Source organism: Lycorma delicatula, chromosome 1 (genome assembly GCF_047948215.1).
Source record: "Lycorma delicatula isolate Av1 chromosome 1, ASM4794821v1, whole genome shotgun sequence".
Taxonomy (NCBI): domain Eukaryota; kingdom Metazoa; phylum Arthropoda; class Insecta; order Hemiptera; family Fulgoridae; genus Lycorma; species Lycorma delicatula.
Window position 1 is genome coordinate 168,954,549 of NC_134455.1, and position 14,445 is coordinate 168,968,993.

The window sequence follows — 14,445 nt, forward strand, 5'->3', positions numbered from 1 at the left end:
TGCGCGGTGATTTCATTGATGATCGCTGAATCGATGCTTACACAGCAGCGCATGTCTCAACTCGAATGTTCGATCTCCCAATGCGTAGCGCATCAAGAAAACTTACCGTTGCAAGAGCCTTTTTTTCCCGTGTCAGTAACGTTTGCCGTGATGATAACCATCAGAACGCTCAAAGAAGTCATTCTTAATGTTTTACCAGTGTATGGACGTTCGTAGACCCACATACAAGCTAACAAACGCTCTTCGACAGTGAACGCACTGATATCCGCCATAGTTCCACACTCAACTACGACTAAGATCATCCTACTACGAATGAGCATACCGGACGATCCCACACCACGGCTTAACCTCCCTACCTTTTCCAGTAGCAATGAGCGATATCAGCGGTGAGAATTGGCAGCAGTATAGCTCGATTAAGGTGAATTTATTACAGTACAAAAAGACTTTCCACTCACTCCGTTCATAGGTACTCTTTTATTTATCATTACGATAAAAACCAGAAAATCTATGTGCATTTCCCAAACATTCACAATGTATTACTTCGAGGTACATAATATATGCCTTAAAGATTTGTACTATGCATAATAGGTAATTGAGAACGTGAACCCTGGAAGACCTGATGGGGGTCATGGACAGATTGCCAAATCAGGTCTTTGACAAGGTGACTGAGGAAACTGGACTTCCAAAAGAGGAGGATGTGAGGACAAAAGTCTTCATCCTTAACCTCAAGGGGGACAAGAAGGGCTCCTTTGTGGGTCACGTCTGTCGGGTGGCTCCAGGATTTAGAAGAAGGTTGCTGCAGGAAGAATCGCTAAACAGCGAGGAGGTTGCCGAATCCGTATTGAGTAGTCTTAGGAAGGTAAAACAGGTGGTAGAAAAGTTCACGGTGACCACTACCAAGGTCAAGCTGGGGCACATGTCAAAAAAGATGCTCGAATACTGGACTAGGAGACAGGGAAAGAAGATTGTCCTCTCCCTGTCGGGAGATCAGCCTAAAAATAAACAACATGACCAGACAAAGACGACCACGGTCATCGTGAGACGGCAGGGAGCGACTTATGCCGAACTCCTGCGTCAGGTCAAGGAATCTGTCTGAGAGGATATGGCTGGTGATATCTCTCTGTCAGGAATTGTAGGGGGTGAAGATGTTGAGGTTCGCCTCAAGGATGGACAGAGAATTTGCATGATAAGGTTACTGAACTACGGGCGTCACGATAACGGAAAAGAGACCGACTAAGATGGCTACAATCCATATTAAAGATTTGGATAGCAAAGCGACCATAGAGGACGTAGCCGGAGCAGTCAGTAAAGCTCTAAAAATACAGGTTGCGGCTAGGGTTACATCAATGAGGCCCGCGTGTGATAATCGTCAAAACGCCACGGTGGTTTGCCACCCAAGGTTGCAAACCTGCTGACTGCTGCCCGAAGGATTTTAGCCGGATGGGAGCCCTATAGAGTGGAGCTAAGAAAGCCAGATTTGTCATGCTTCAGGTGTTGAGACAGCGACCAAATGGCCGCGCAATGTAGTGGTCCCGATCGCAGCAAAGCGTACTATAACTGCGGTGGTCAGGGGTACCGTAGAATTGACTGTAAGGAAACGTCGAAATGTGTGGAATGTAGTGAGAGCGGGCATCGGATGGGCAGCCACGACTGTAGGTGTTGCAATAAATGAAATGCCTACAGTTGAACGAAATGGAGCATGGCTGCCTACGATCTAGAGTGGAGTGCGACGTTGACAAGTGACGTTGACTTCCTTGTAATTGCTTGATCTAATAAAAGGATGGTGGCCTGTCAGAACTGGAAAATAGACAGGGAAGGCGACGCATCCATAGTCAATGTATCTGGTAAATACGCGATTATGAGCACAATCGTATGAGCGGACTCGTAGCGGTGAGTCTCACCGATTACACGTTATTAAGCGGGTATATTTCCCCCAAGCGTGGTTACGACAAGTTTCTTGAATTCCTGAACGAAATGGAGCGATATATTAGAGGCGCGAGTGGATCAGTAATCCTCATGGAAGATCTTAGTGCAGAATGCATGGAACTTGGGGGTATGAAGTCCACCATGAGGGGACATTCCCTATCAGCCATGCCCGCGTCGATGGGGTTGGTGGCACTAAATTTTTCAATCCAACTGACTTATGTTGGTAGGGGGCGGGGATCTGTCGTCAACATAACGGCGATTCCGAAAGAAATTCTCCTCAGGGTTGTCAACTGGGGTTGCTTGACGAAGAGTTTGCCAATGACCACCAGGCAATAGAGCTTGCCATCAGGGATTGCAGAGCAGTACAACAAACTCGGAGACAGCTGTGGAGACCGTTGGAAGTATAATGTAGAAGGATAGTCGACATGAAGCAACAAGGACTAATTTGCTAAGGACCAAAAAACCCGACCAGATCTCAGATATACTTCAAAACATATGCCGCCAAGTAAGACCACCCGAGAATAGGACCCATCAGGTCCCATTCTTTGTAGCATTACTTGCTACAAGGAATAGGACCATCACTGTCTTGAAAATGGCATCTGATATTCTAAGGCTCATGGTGATGGAGAGTTGACTATCAAGGAAAAGCCCTAAGACTCAGGTGAAGTTAAGGATCGGAGAGCAAGGAGATGAAAGCAGGAGGAGTTTGTCCGTGCTTGCGTGGATGGCTGACGGTGATGAAACATGAGGACTCTGAATCCTCTGAGCTCGAATGCACCCTCATGGGGATGTGTAATACTTAATTGCAAGTCAGGCCCCAGGAGGGGGAGATGGTGAAGTAGAGTTTTAGTCGGTAGGACCAGGCACACATACACACTCTAATAATATCTTGCAGAACCTGTTAGTGAGCCTGAAACATTATGCGTAAATAGCATTCCTTCCCTCACCAGGAAGAAAAAATGTATAACAGTGAATAGGTATTGTTCTACGGTTCAGAATACTCTATGAAATCAATTATAAATGAAATATAAGCTTATTAATAATGTTTTTTGTTGAGGAATATAGAAATTTTGAAAAATCAAATTGTAATTGTGATACAAACTAAACTTGATTTTTTTTAATGATATTTTTCCATTTTCCATGGCACCCCCTCCAAGCCCAACAACCAAGGCAATTGCCTCACTCGCCACACCCTTAGCGAGACTATAATTTGGCATGAGTAAAAATAAATTTTTGCTTCCTCGAAGTAACTGATCTAGAAATTCCAGGAAGTAATTTTTATTATTTTCTAGGAAGTTACTATTATTTTCTTTATGTTTTGATCTGCAAGTTCATAATGAATGGTTCTTTACATGTTAATAAGAACTGCATTTATGAAATATTGTTACCGTGGATTATAGTTACATTGGGCCCGATTCTAGTCAAAAAGTATTTTACAACAAAGTTTCTGTAGCATATAACAATAATATACACTGGTTAATTTTCCAATTTTTTGTAATCTACAGCGAAAGTGTCAGGTTTTTCTAATTAAAACATTTGTTTTATATGTATAGTTAAATAATCTGTTTGGTTGTATGCATGATCATCACTTAAAATATGTTCAAGAAAATACATTTTTTAAATGTAACATTTTGGTAACATTTTTATTAATAAAATAATAATGAATATATACTAATTACACACTTTCTTCATGAAAAAATAAAAATAATAAAATAAAAACTGAAAATTCCGCAAAAGACGTAACAAAAATATCACAGGTAAATTAACATTATGTTGCAGAATCATTATTTTACATACTAATAGCCACCATGATCCATAGTACTGTCACTGTTATCTCTTACATGTAAAACTGCATTTAATTTTTCAAGTTATTTCGTTGTCCCCCATATCAAAGCTTAATAAAAACATGCAAGTCTTACGTAACCGGGAGTACTTTTGCATCTATCTTTTAGTTAATCACTTTCACCAGAGACTCTACCCCTAGACATTCCAATACAGATTTATCATTCCTCTGTAGTGGCGATTTTTACTTTTACATACCACTGCTAGTAGCGTAGCATTTTTCTACATTATGCTCCTGTCACAGATCTTGTCATGCCTACTAATCCTTCTTCACACACCACATTGCTCTGGAAGTCGCAGCCTTTGTTCTCTTAATTATGCATCCAGTTCCATCCGCAACATAAGACTAGAGTAGCCCCATATTTGTAGTTTTTTATTGTACGTGAGTGCAGATCTCAACATCACTGAATGGCTTCTTTCTACTGGGACTGCACAAATAGTAAATTCCTGCCGTGGATACTGGAACCAAATCACATCATATCTTGTGTTGCTCTGAGGACTGAATAAATGAAGTATTTTTTAAATAAATTATTTATAATAATTTATTTATTTTTTTTTTTTTTTTTGACGTATTAAGAACCATCAAGTTACATTTTGCTGACTAATAAAAGCCCTTGTACGTTTTTCTTTTGAACACATTTTGTTCATTTTTACGCTTTATACTAACCGTAAGCTTGTGTAATAGTCAAATATGTTATTACTGAAATACCAATTTATTTTTAAGTAACATAAAATTATGTCACAACGTGTGATAAAAGGATGTTAAAGAACTTGTAAATTAGGCCAAATGTCAATCAAACCATCACGGTCAAAAAGTTTTGTATACAGCTGCAAATTACTCTCAAAGGTAATTTGTGAACAATGCTCCAGGTTTACTTCTTAAACAAGTAATAGAAGTTGCTGATATACTCATGAAAAAACACAGATTCCTTAAAAAAAGTCCCAAAATAGTAACAAGAAGATCGCTTATAAAGAAAGGAGTATATGATGACATGTATACAGAACCAATTTTAGTATCAGGTTACAAATAAATGTCTCGACCCAATAAGAAACAAAGGGCTTTATTAGGACTTTGTAAGACCATTTTAACAATCCTATTTTATTATCATTTTTGTATAACGTTGTTTAAGAATATAACTTTTTTAAGCGTTACAAGCCCCAATACAATAGAGTAAAAAGGTAAATTATTTTATTTCAGGAAAAAATTGACTTTTTCATGAGATAATTTAGATTAAATAATTAAATACAATACTTATCACAAAAACAGATAATAAAGTAAGTTTTCAACCTACCTAGCTCAATTACTTCTCTAGCACCTTTCTTTTTTTTTGTTTATGAAGTGGAGGAACCCCATTTACAGGGCGCCTAAGCAGTATCAGGCTCACTAACAGGTTTCACAAGATGTTAATAAGTTCATATGTGTTCCTGCGCACTACCAACTAAACCTCCATCTCTGCTATCCACCCTCCCTGGCACAGCTTAAAGAAGCATTATTTCAGAAAGAGGGAGATCACCCACATGGGTGATCTCCCACAGTATGACTGTGTGACTATGACTGTGTATGTACACAGTCATACTCCACAATAATTGCGGTGATACAATAAAATACAATGCATCATAATATACACCTAAGTTCATACAACTAGATGCATACTTACAACAAGAAGTAGTGATGACCTACACCACCATCAATGCACACTATAATCAAACAATCATATCAATAAAAAAAAAAAAAAAAACATGTTTGTATAATACAAAACATCAAAATAATAAACACCATAGTTCATACCACAAATACGTATTTACAACAGAAAGCAGTGAAGACCTGCAGCATTAATACACACATAATCATACAGTCATGATCGGGCACCCTTATGCACAATCTGTAACTAACAAGTGAGATGCGTTCACCACTAGACCAACCCAGTGGATTACTTCTCTAGCACTTTGGATAGAGTATATTTTGTCTTAATGTTTAAGAAAATATTTTTAAAACTGAATTATGAGTCATTTTGTTTTATTTTAAGATAACGATACAATCTGTGAATGCATCCACATAAATCAGATTTTGTCAGGCATAATACAAAATGGTAAGGAAATTATTGTGAGGTAATAAAATCCGTTTCCATTAACAAGATATGAATTAGTTATTAAATGAATGCATATGTTTTGCTTATTTTAAATTTATAAATGTAACGCAAGGACAGTTCTATAATCGCTGGCTATAAAATAAAGCTTACCACTGGTAAGCTTTATTAGAGGCTCGCGTATAGGCACTGTGGAACTGCAGCACCACCTATTTCCACTTCACACAATATTATCAATAACATTTAATATTATAACTCCTTTTTTCTTTAATTCTTTCTTTGTACTTGTACAATATATAATCCTTAAGCTTAATGTCAGTAGCCAAACCCAATTTATGTAACAGATACAAAAATCATTGTATGGAACTGTACGCTTCACAATTCCAACAGTGTGGTGTTTGGCTGTTGTGCGCACATGCACATAGGAAGCTGTATGCGAGGCTTCAAGGGAGAGAGAACACTGTCACTCCCACAAAGCCAACCCTGGTGTGCTGGTGGAAGGTAATTTTTTTTACTCTGCATGTGTATGGAACGTTCTTTGTTCATTCCCTTTTCTAGTTTAGTCAGTGGAAGGAATATGAAAGTGGTTTAGTTGTTTTTTCAGTAGTGATCAAAAGATGGCGGAAAGGAAGGGCTCTTTGATTACCAAATCTGCCCAAAAAAATGCTGGAAGGGTAAAAGAGAAGGTAATTACTAAAAACTAATTGAATTGATCTGAGGAGGAAGGAACTAAGTCAAAATTTAATTTTTTTTTATAATGGAATTTGGCTATACAACCCAAGCTTCATCAAACTATGGAGAAAGGAATCATGCCTGCTTTTGCAGTTAGGTTAGAAATGCCTTGTAATATTTTTCAAACTGAAGAGAGGGTACCAAGTCGCTGACTTGCTTTCATTCTCCCCAGTACAATAATTTTGTACTTGTTAGCAAATAAAAAGTGTTAATATGTTAACATTTTATGTTGGCAAGACACTATTACTGTGAGCAGTAGTTAAACTATCCTATCAGTTGTGGCTGTGTATATTTGTTTGAGTATTTCAGAGATTACAGTGAATGTTTTTTCCCAATATTTATTGTTAATTTATGAATAGTGTATGTCCAACATAACAAAAAGGCTGTTAATTTTTTTTAAATTTATGAATAGTGTATGTCCAACATAAAAAAAAAGGCTGTTAGATTTTTTGAAGAAATATTCAACTGGAAATCTAAATAACAGAACATTAGTAAAACATTTTTCTTAATCTTAATTATTATTATTATTGCATTCTTGTGTTCTAGTTGTAACTTTCTAGCAACATTCATTTAATTTAAATGAGAAATATAGTTTATTTGCAAGCATAATACCAAACTGTTTTATTTTTATCACCAAAATGAGGAGAAAGGAACTAAGTCAAAATTAAAAAAAAAATTATTGAATTCAAATCAAAACTAAAAAAAGGTGCTGCCTCAAATAATGTTAATAGAACATATAAAGAACCCTAACAATTTTTGTGGCATTTTATCTTACAATTTTATAGCATGTTTTTTTTTAATTTTCCTGAAAAATAGCAAAAACTGACTAAGTTCCTTTCTCCTCAGACTGATTCACTGATTTTTTTATAGTGGAATTTGGTTAATGGAATTAGGTTTCAAAATATATAAAAGTAGGTTTTAATTATGCAATGATTAATAAAAATCATTTTTGCTGCTTCAATGAGTTTTATTCCATAATTATATTAATCCAATCAACCCAAGTACAGAATTATTAAAATAAAATAGGATGACCTTATTCCATAATCCAAGTAACAGTGCTTTCGCGAGTACCTTACATCATCAGTTGCTCTATAATTTTTCAAATCCTTTGTTGCAAATTAGACATTAGAATTAAAATTGATATTTAAAATTGTTAAAAAATCCTTTTCCAATTAAATCAAAACAGAAAAAACTATTTTTTTTTAATTAAAAAATTTTAAATTGTAAATTAAAATTAAAAATAAAAATTGCATGAATATAAAATATGAAGTCATTAATCAAATTAAATTAAAAGTCAAAATTAAAATTAATAATACAAATAAAATGAAATCCATGTAGACTAGCTAGCCAAAATTATGTGACTGTATTGGATTTCTATTTTATTTTTATTAATTTTAATTTTGACTTTTAATTTAATTTTACTAATGACTTCATATTTTATATATATGCAATTTTTAATTTTAATTTACATTTAAAAATTTTTGAATTAAAAATTTTTTTTTTTTTTTTCGCCACTGATGATGCGAGGTACTTGTGAAAGCGTTCTTTCTTGGATTATGGAATAAGGTAGGTGATATCCTATTTTATTTTATTTTATTAATTCTGTACTTGGATTGATTGGATTAATATAATTTGTTTAGTGCAAAGGAATATGATCCCAAAAGGATCGATTTTAGAAAAATAACATATATATCCAATTTTCAGTAATTATATTCTGAAAATGAATATATGCTAATTATTTTTACTATTTCTGCTTTGAATATTGATGTAAACAAAGACCTAGATGAAATGAGTAATAATTTCTTACAAACAACAGTTTTTTGGGGGTTTTTTTAACCTCCAGGTCCATTGTTAGGTATTGCTTCAGAGGATGAGATGAATCATTTGTAGCACGTATGAAAATGCCATGCCTGACCAGAATTCAAACCCAGGACCTCCAGATGAAAAGCTAAGTTGCTACCACTTGCACCATGGAGGCCGGCAAAAAATAATCAGTTTAGTCTATGGATATGCCACTACAGTGAGTAAAGAAAAGGATATCCTGACTGAGCTTGTCCATCAAGCAATTTGGTTAAATGAGCAAGAAAGTACAATATTAGCATAGTTACAATAATAACATATAAAATTTTAATGTCCAAACATAAAAGATCAAGAAGATTTCAATTGAAAAACTCATTAATCCTATCCTAATAAATAAACAAGAGAAAAGTACAATTTGCAGTTATACACATCAATGTATGCAACAAATAGATTCTGAGGTTTATATAGAAATATGGTGAACATGAACTGAAGGTGTCACTTTACTTGTAAAATTAGTGTGCCATTTTGTAAAAATATTGAAATCTGTCAAAATTTTATAAAAGTGATGGCAAAAAGAATTATATCACAGCAGGTAAATATCATAATGCATTACTAGAGAGATCTTTCTAGATAAACACTGCATGAGACTTAGGCTATATTAAAAAATACATGAAAAAATGGATAATTGGAAATTATGATATATAATAATGTATATAGGTATTTAATTTAACTTTTTAATTTTATACAATGATGAATTGTATATAAGTTTAACTTGTTGAGTCCAATAAAGTAAAACTTACGTTAAACTAATTTAAATGAACTATGCTAATGCATTTATAATTGTATTGCATTGTATTGTAATGCATTTATAGTTATTTTATTTTATATTCAGAATGTGTAAGTTATTTGATAACATACATATTTTTAATTACTTTAATTTTATTCTTGTATTGCATTAGTATTGTTAGGTCTGTACATTGATACTTGTACATGTATTTGAAGGACTGAAATACACACTAAGTATATGAATTCAAGAAATAATTGAACATTAAATTTTATTCTATTTAGTTTTTTAATTCTAATTATCAATTTTTTTTTTTTTTTTTTAATAAGTTATTTTAATTATTTTTAGTTGATATTTTGCTATTTTAACCTGTACACATTTATCTCCTCATAACTTCTCTTTCTGAGAATTTACAAGTATTTTTACTGGTAATTGTTGTAGGTAAACAATAAAAATAATAAATAATTCATTTAATTCATGCAATATCATACATGACACTTACATGACCTTTTTCCTTATGTGAAAAAGACCATAAATAATGAATAACACTTGGTGGACTGACTTAAAGATATCTAAAAGTGCTTAATGCAGAACACTTAGTGCTTCTCTAAATTCTGTTTTACCTCTTTTCAGAAGATCTGAAAGGAAAAATTCTGAACCATAAATGTCATGTAGCAACACAGGCATTGGGGTCAGTTTAACAAATTTTAATTGCCAATCTATTTCTACTGGCGAGGAGAACTGTCAGTATCATAACGATCAAATAAATCTTTTTTCTACATAAGCTCCCAAAAAAAAGGAGTAAATAAAAAATGAATGCTTCTATTCACATCTTACCTTATTAAGTTACCACACCATTAAATGGATGCAAATTAGGAAAATACAATTTAAAAGTAAAATAAAATTTAAAAAACAAATTCACTTTCAATTAATTTATTTAAGTTCAGTCTTTTATTCATTACTAAATACATAATTAAAAACTTGTCATATGTTACACTTTTATGAAAGTAAATTATATTTATATCTTTTTAAAGGTAATTTTTATAAATCAGTATCATATCTAATATACAAACATTTGATAAATTTCACAATTATTCTTTAAGAACAAGTACAATTCACATGAACAATTGTTAAACACATTTAAATTATAAGTTTTAATTATGATATTACATTCTTAATAATTAGTTACTTTTTATATCTATATGAATAAATTAAACATTTTAAAAACTTTGATCAATTTCTTTTCAATTTTTTATTAACATTTGATTACAATTTTAAATAAACACAAAATTTACACAATTTAATCAATAAATTAACAAAAAATAAAGCTAGATACTAAACTTGAACAAACAGGATGACAGCAACCTAAATTTATTTATATAATGCAAAGAAGACTGCTGTAACAGTAAACTAAAACGATGTCAACATAAGTTAGCACAGATTTATTGTTAACCACAAAGAAAGCATTGATTCTAGAAACCAATAGAGTGAATCTCTTGAAGTCGCTCAAGAGCAATATGGATCAACAAATCATTCACCACTCTATAAAACAGATCAAATTACTCCAAGGTTGTACTCCAAGTACTCCAAGGTATCCTTTTAACATCCACAAATAATATCAAATAAATACCAAAATAAAGCATGTACCACTCTATTGAGAATCATATGCTTTCTCATATGATGATACCACAGTGCAATGATAAAGGCAAGCAATGGAAATAGTTTTTTTTTTAAAAGAGTAAATTGAAAAAATACTTTTTTACATGTTTGAAATAAGAAGAATGAATTAATTTTCATTTATCTTCTTGTTATTAAACTTTTTTGAGGATTATTTTTTTGTTTAATTGTGTTAAAAGTATAATTTTAAGAAAAAGATTTTATGATGAATTATTTTTACAATTTTTTTTTTTGTTCTATGTGCCTGCCTCTTTAAATTCAGTTTTACTTTACAACTAATTGTTAATAAATAAGCAAAATACTTATATTTTCCCAATCCTTATTAATGCATTGCACAGAAATATAATTTAATGTGCAAAACTGTATTTAATGAAGTCAAGAACACAAGATATTTTCCCTTACATCCCACCACCTACTTTGTGGAAAATTGTGTGATTATTTAATGTTATTTTCTTCAGTTAATAATATATATTGAAATATGAATTGTTCTAAAATACAAATGGTGAATCGCACAGAAAATTAAATAAATGTTACTTAATGGTACATGTTTTCTGGAAATTGTTACTCAGGAGGAAAGAATTCCATTATGTATTGCAGCATAAATTGAAATAAATCAATCAATCTGCATGCCACTTCTGCCATAGGTATGAATTTAGCAATAGAATTTTCCAGTTTTTACTCAATTTTTTTGCTTCGTAGATAACCACATCAACACCATGGTTTGTGTGAGAGCTGATCACAGGACCAATAAAATTCTGATAATAGCTGACTGCTAGATTTGTGAAATGCATGTTCAGAACGGTCAGAATACTTCTATTGACTTCTCCAATCAAAAAGTATAGTACCCAGTAAGATGAACTCCTTTAAAATCTTCTGCCATACTATCTGGCGCTATATACATACCATATGCCACTAAAAACCCACTGTGATAGCATCTATCACAGTGGGTTTTTAGTGGCATTTTGGACACTTGCATCAAGTGTCCAAAATTGTTTTTCTGTTAGGAAAACTGAAATTTGTCTATCTCCACAGTATTCTGTGACCCACCAATTTTCCTTTGGGGAAATTTGGATTTCATTAGGGGATTGACACACACCCTGAGTAAATACTTTTTCCAACTGGTAATATTGGTGCTCATTTTGAGTTTGTCTGCACAAAATTTCAATATTGCTTGATCCAACACTATGTAAATGTGTAACCAGTTTCAAAAGGACTCAATCCAGGTGCCCTCCTTAAAATTATCTTGTGCCTGGAAGAATAAACATGGGAGATCTAAGGATGTTTACTGTTAGACTGCGTCAGTCATTGGGTAGACATTCTCACATAAATTCCTCCAAGTGAGGAATACAGTGTTTTTTGGAGAAATTCAATGGCTTTTTTCTTTTGAATCAATATTCCTAACTAATTATAGATACTAATTATAGAATTGCAATATTTCCACTATAAATTTGAGATCCACCTTACACAGTATCAGATGAACATTACTTCACCTAAGCAAAAATTATATCATTATACTAGTGATTTTTTATTTATTTATTCAAAAGATAAGATAAGGAAACACTAATGATAAGTGGTAATATTTTTCCTTCAGTAAATTGTTATTTTGTAATGAATTCTTTACTAATGTTTGATGTTGATTGTAACTTCTCTGCATTACGTTTTTCATTTCCTTACCAGGTGCTAACATAAAATTTTCAATATTATTAATTCAAATTTTTTGTCCAATTCTGTTTGAATTTAAATCTGTTTGACCAAATCTTTTTGTAGTTAGGGAATATTTAATAATAGGTTTAATGCAAAAAAAATAAACTTTAAGCCTGGTAAAATTAAATTAGTAAGGGGTGTTTCATAATTTGTAATGAAAATTACTCATTATAATTCAGTAGTGGGATGGAGTACATACATGATGTACCATTTTTTTTTGTTGTATTGTGATTCAAAAAAAGGATAGACACCATATTGATGACAAGCATTATTTACTATTTCTGTAATAAGAAAGATTTCTAGAAACATTTTCATTATGAACAAAATTAGAACTGAAGAGTACAGTAAACAGTATTACTAATACATTCTAATAAAAGTATAAAATATACTGTTTCCACTTTGCAATTTTTTATTGTACAATATAAAATAGTTTAGAAAGTGAAAAATCTGCATAAAATGAAAGAAATTCATAAAAATGTACATCTGTGTAATAAATCTGCCATTTTTTTTTTTAATCTCTGGGACCACTGTTCAGGTATTGCTTCAGAGGATGAGATGGATGACAATTTTTGTAGCGTGTGAAAAATATCATATCATGCCTGACCAGGATTCGAACCCGGGACCTCTGAATGAAAGACCGAGGCACTACCACTCGCACCTTGAAGGCTGCAAATCTGCCATTAATAGAACCAATAACACAAGCAGTTACAATTATACCTACTTATCTCTTCAAACATTGAAATTCAAAATATAAATTCCTTATTAACCATATCACATTCTTTAATCCTTAATTCTCAGTTTAAAAAATGTGTTTTACCAATCCTACTTTAAATCCAGAGTCCAATAAAAAAATCCACAAAAAAGTCTGACCGTCTTTTTAACCTCAACTCATTTCTAAATTTAGATTTAACTGCATACTAAATGTGACCTTTCTTTCTGGTGCAGCAAATTAATTAAGTGATTTAGTAAAATTACCTAAAAGGGCTATGGACCAATCTTCAGATTGTAAAGCTAGGGTGCTGTCATGCTATCTGGATATCATAAGAAATGTTAATATTCTAAAATATTAAAACTTAGTGCAGATTTAAAATGGAAAATCAATTCTTACAAATGATATAAAATTAAAATTATAAGAATACTATCACATTGTTTTAATATCTACAAAATTAAGTCAATCTGTTTAAAATATGCATTGTATCACAGTATTGTGTGTATGATACAGAAATACATCATTAGCGATTTATTATACCATTAATATTTTTGTACAATCATTATGGATACCATGTATGAACTATTATACCCGCATCCAGTACTGAAAAAAAATTATCTGCTCTCCCATACCTCTAATCAGTATCAATAAATACTGATGCTATTAACATGATCTGTGCTCTCTGGTATCTCAAAACACTGTAAGGAAATAAAATATAAAAGAGCAGAGTCATAATAAACAATGAGGAGGAAATGGACTAACAATTCATGAAATAATGCATCAATATGAAATGCTAATAAACCAGGAGTTCTGGAAAATTAAAAAGTGTTTACTTACCTAAGACTATAAAGGTTTTTTTTTGTATATAATATCTTATCTCTGTTTGCTTCAATAAGTTTTAAGAAATTCCCATTATTCCATTAGAGGTACAGATTTGTCCTTCTGGACTTACATTTTAAATAACCAACTGTTATCTGCATATACACCGACTGCTGCATAGAGTGCAAACCCTATGCTAACAAAAATTTGTCAAATAATTTCCTCTAACATTAATATGTGTGCAACTTTACCTCCTTGGTATGAAGCAACATAATATTACATGATTTTAAATACAAAAAACTAATAACCTTTAAATAGAAGTAAAGCAAATTTAGCCAAAATTCAGAGTGCATATTAAGAAATAT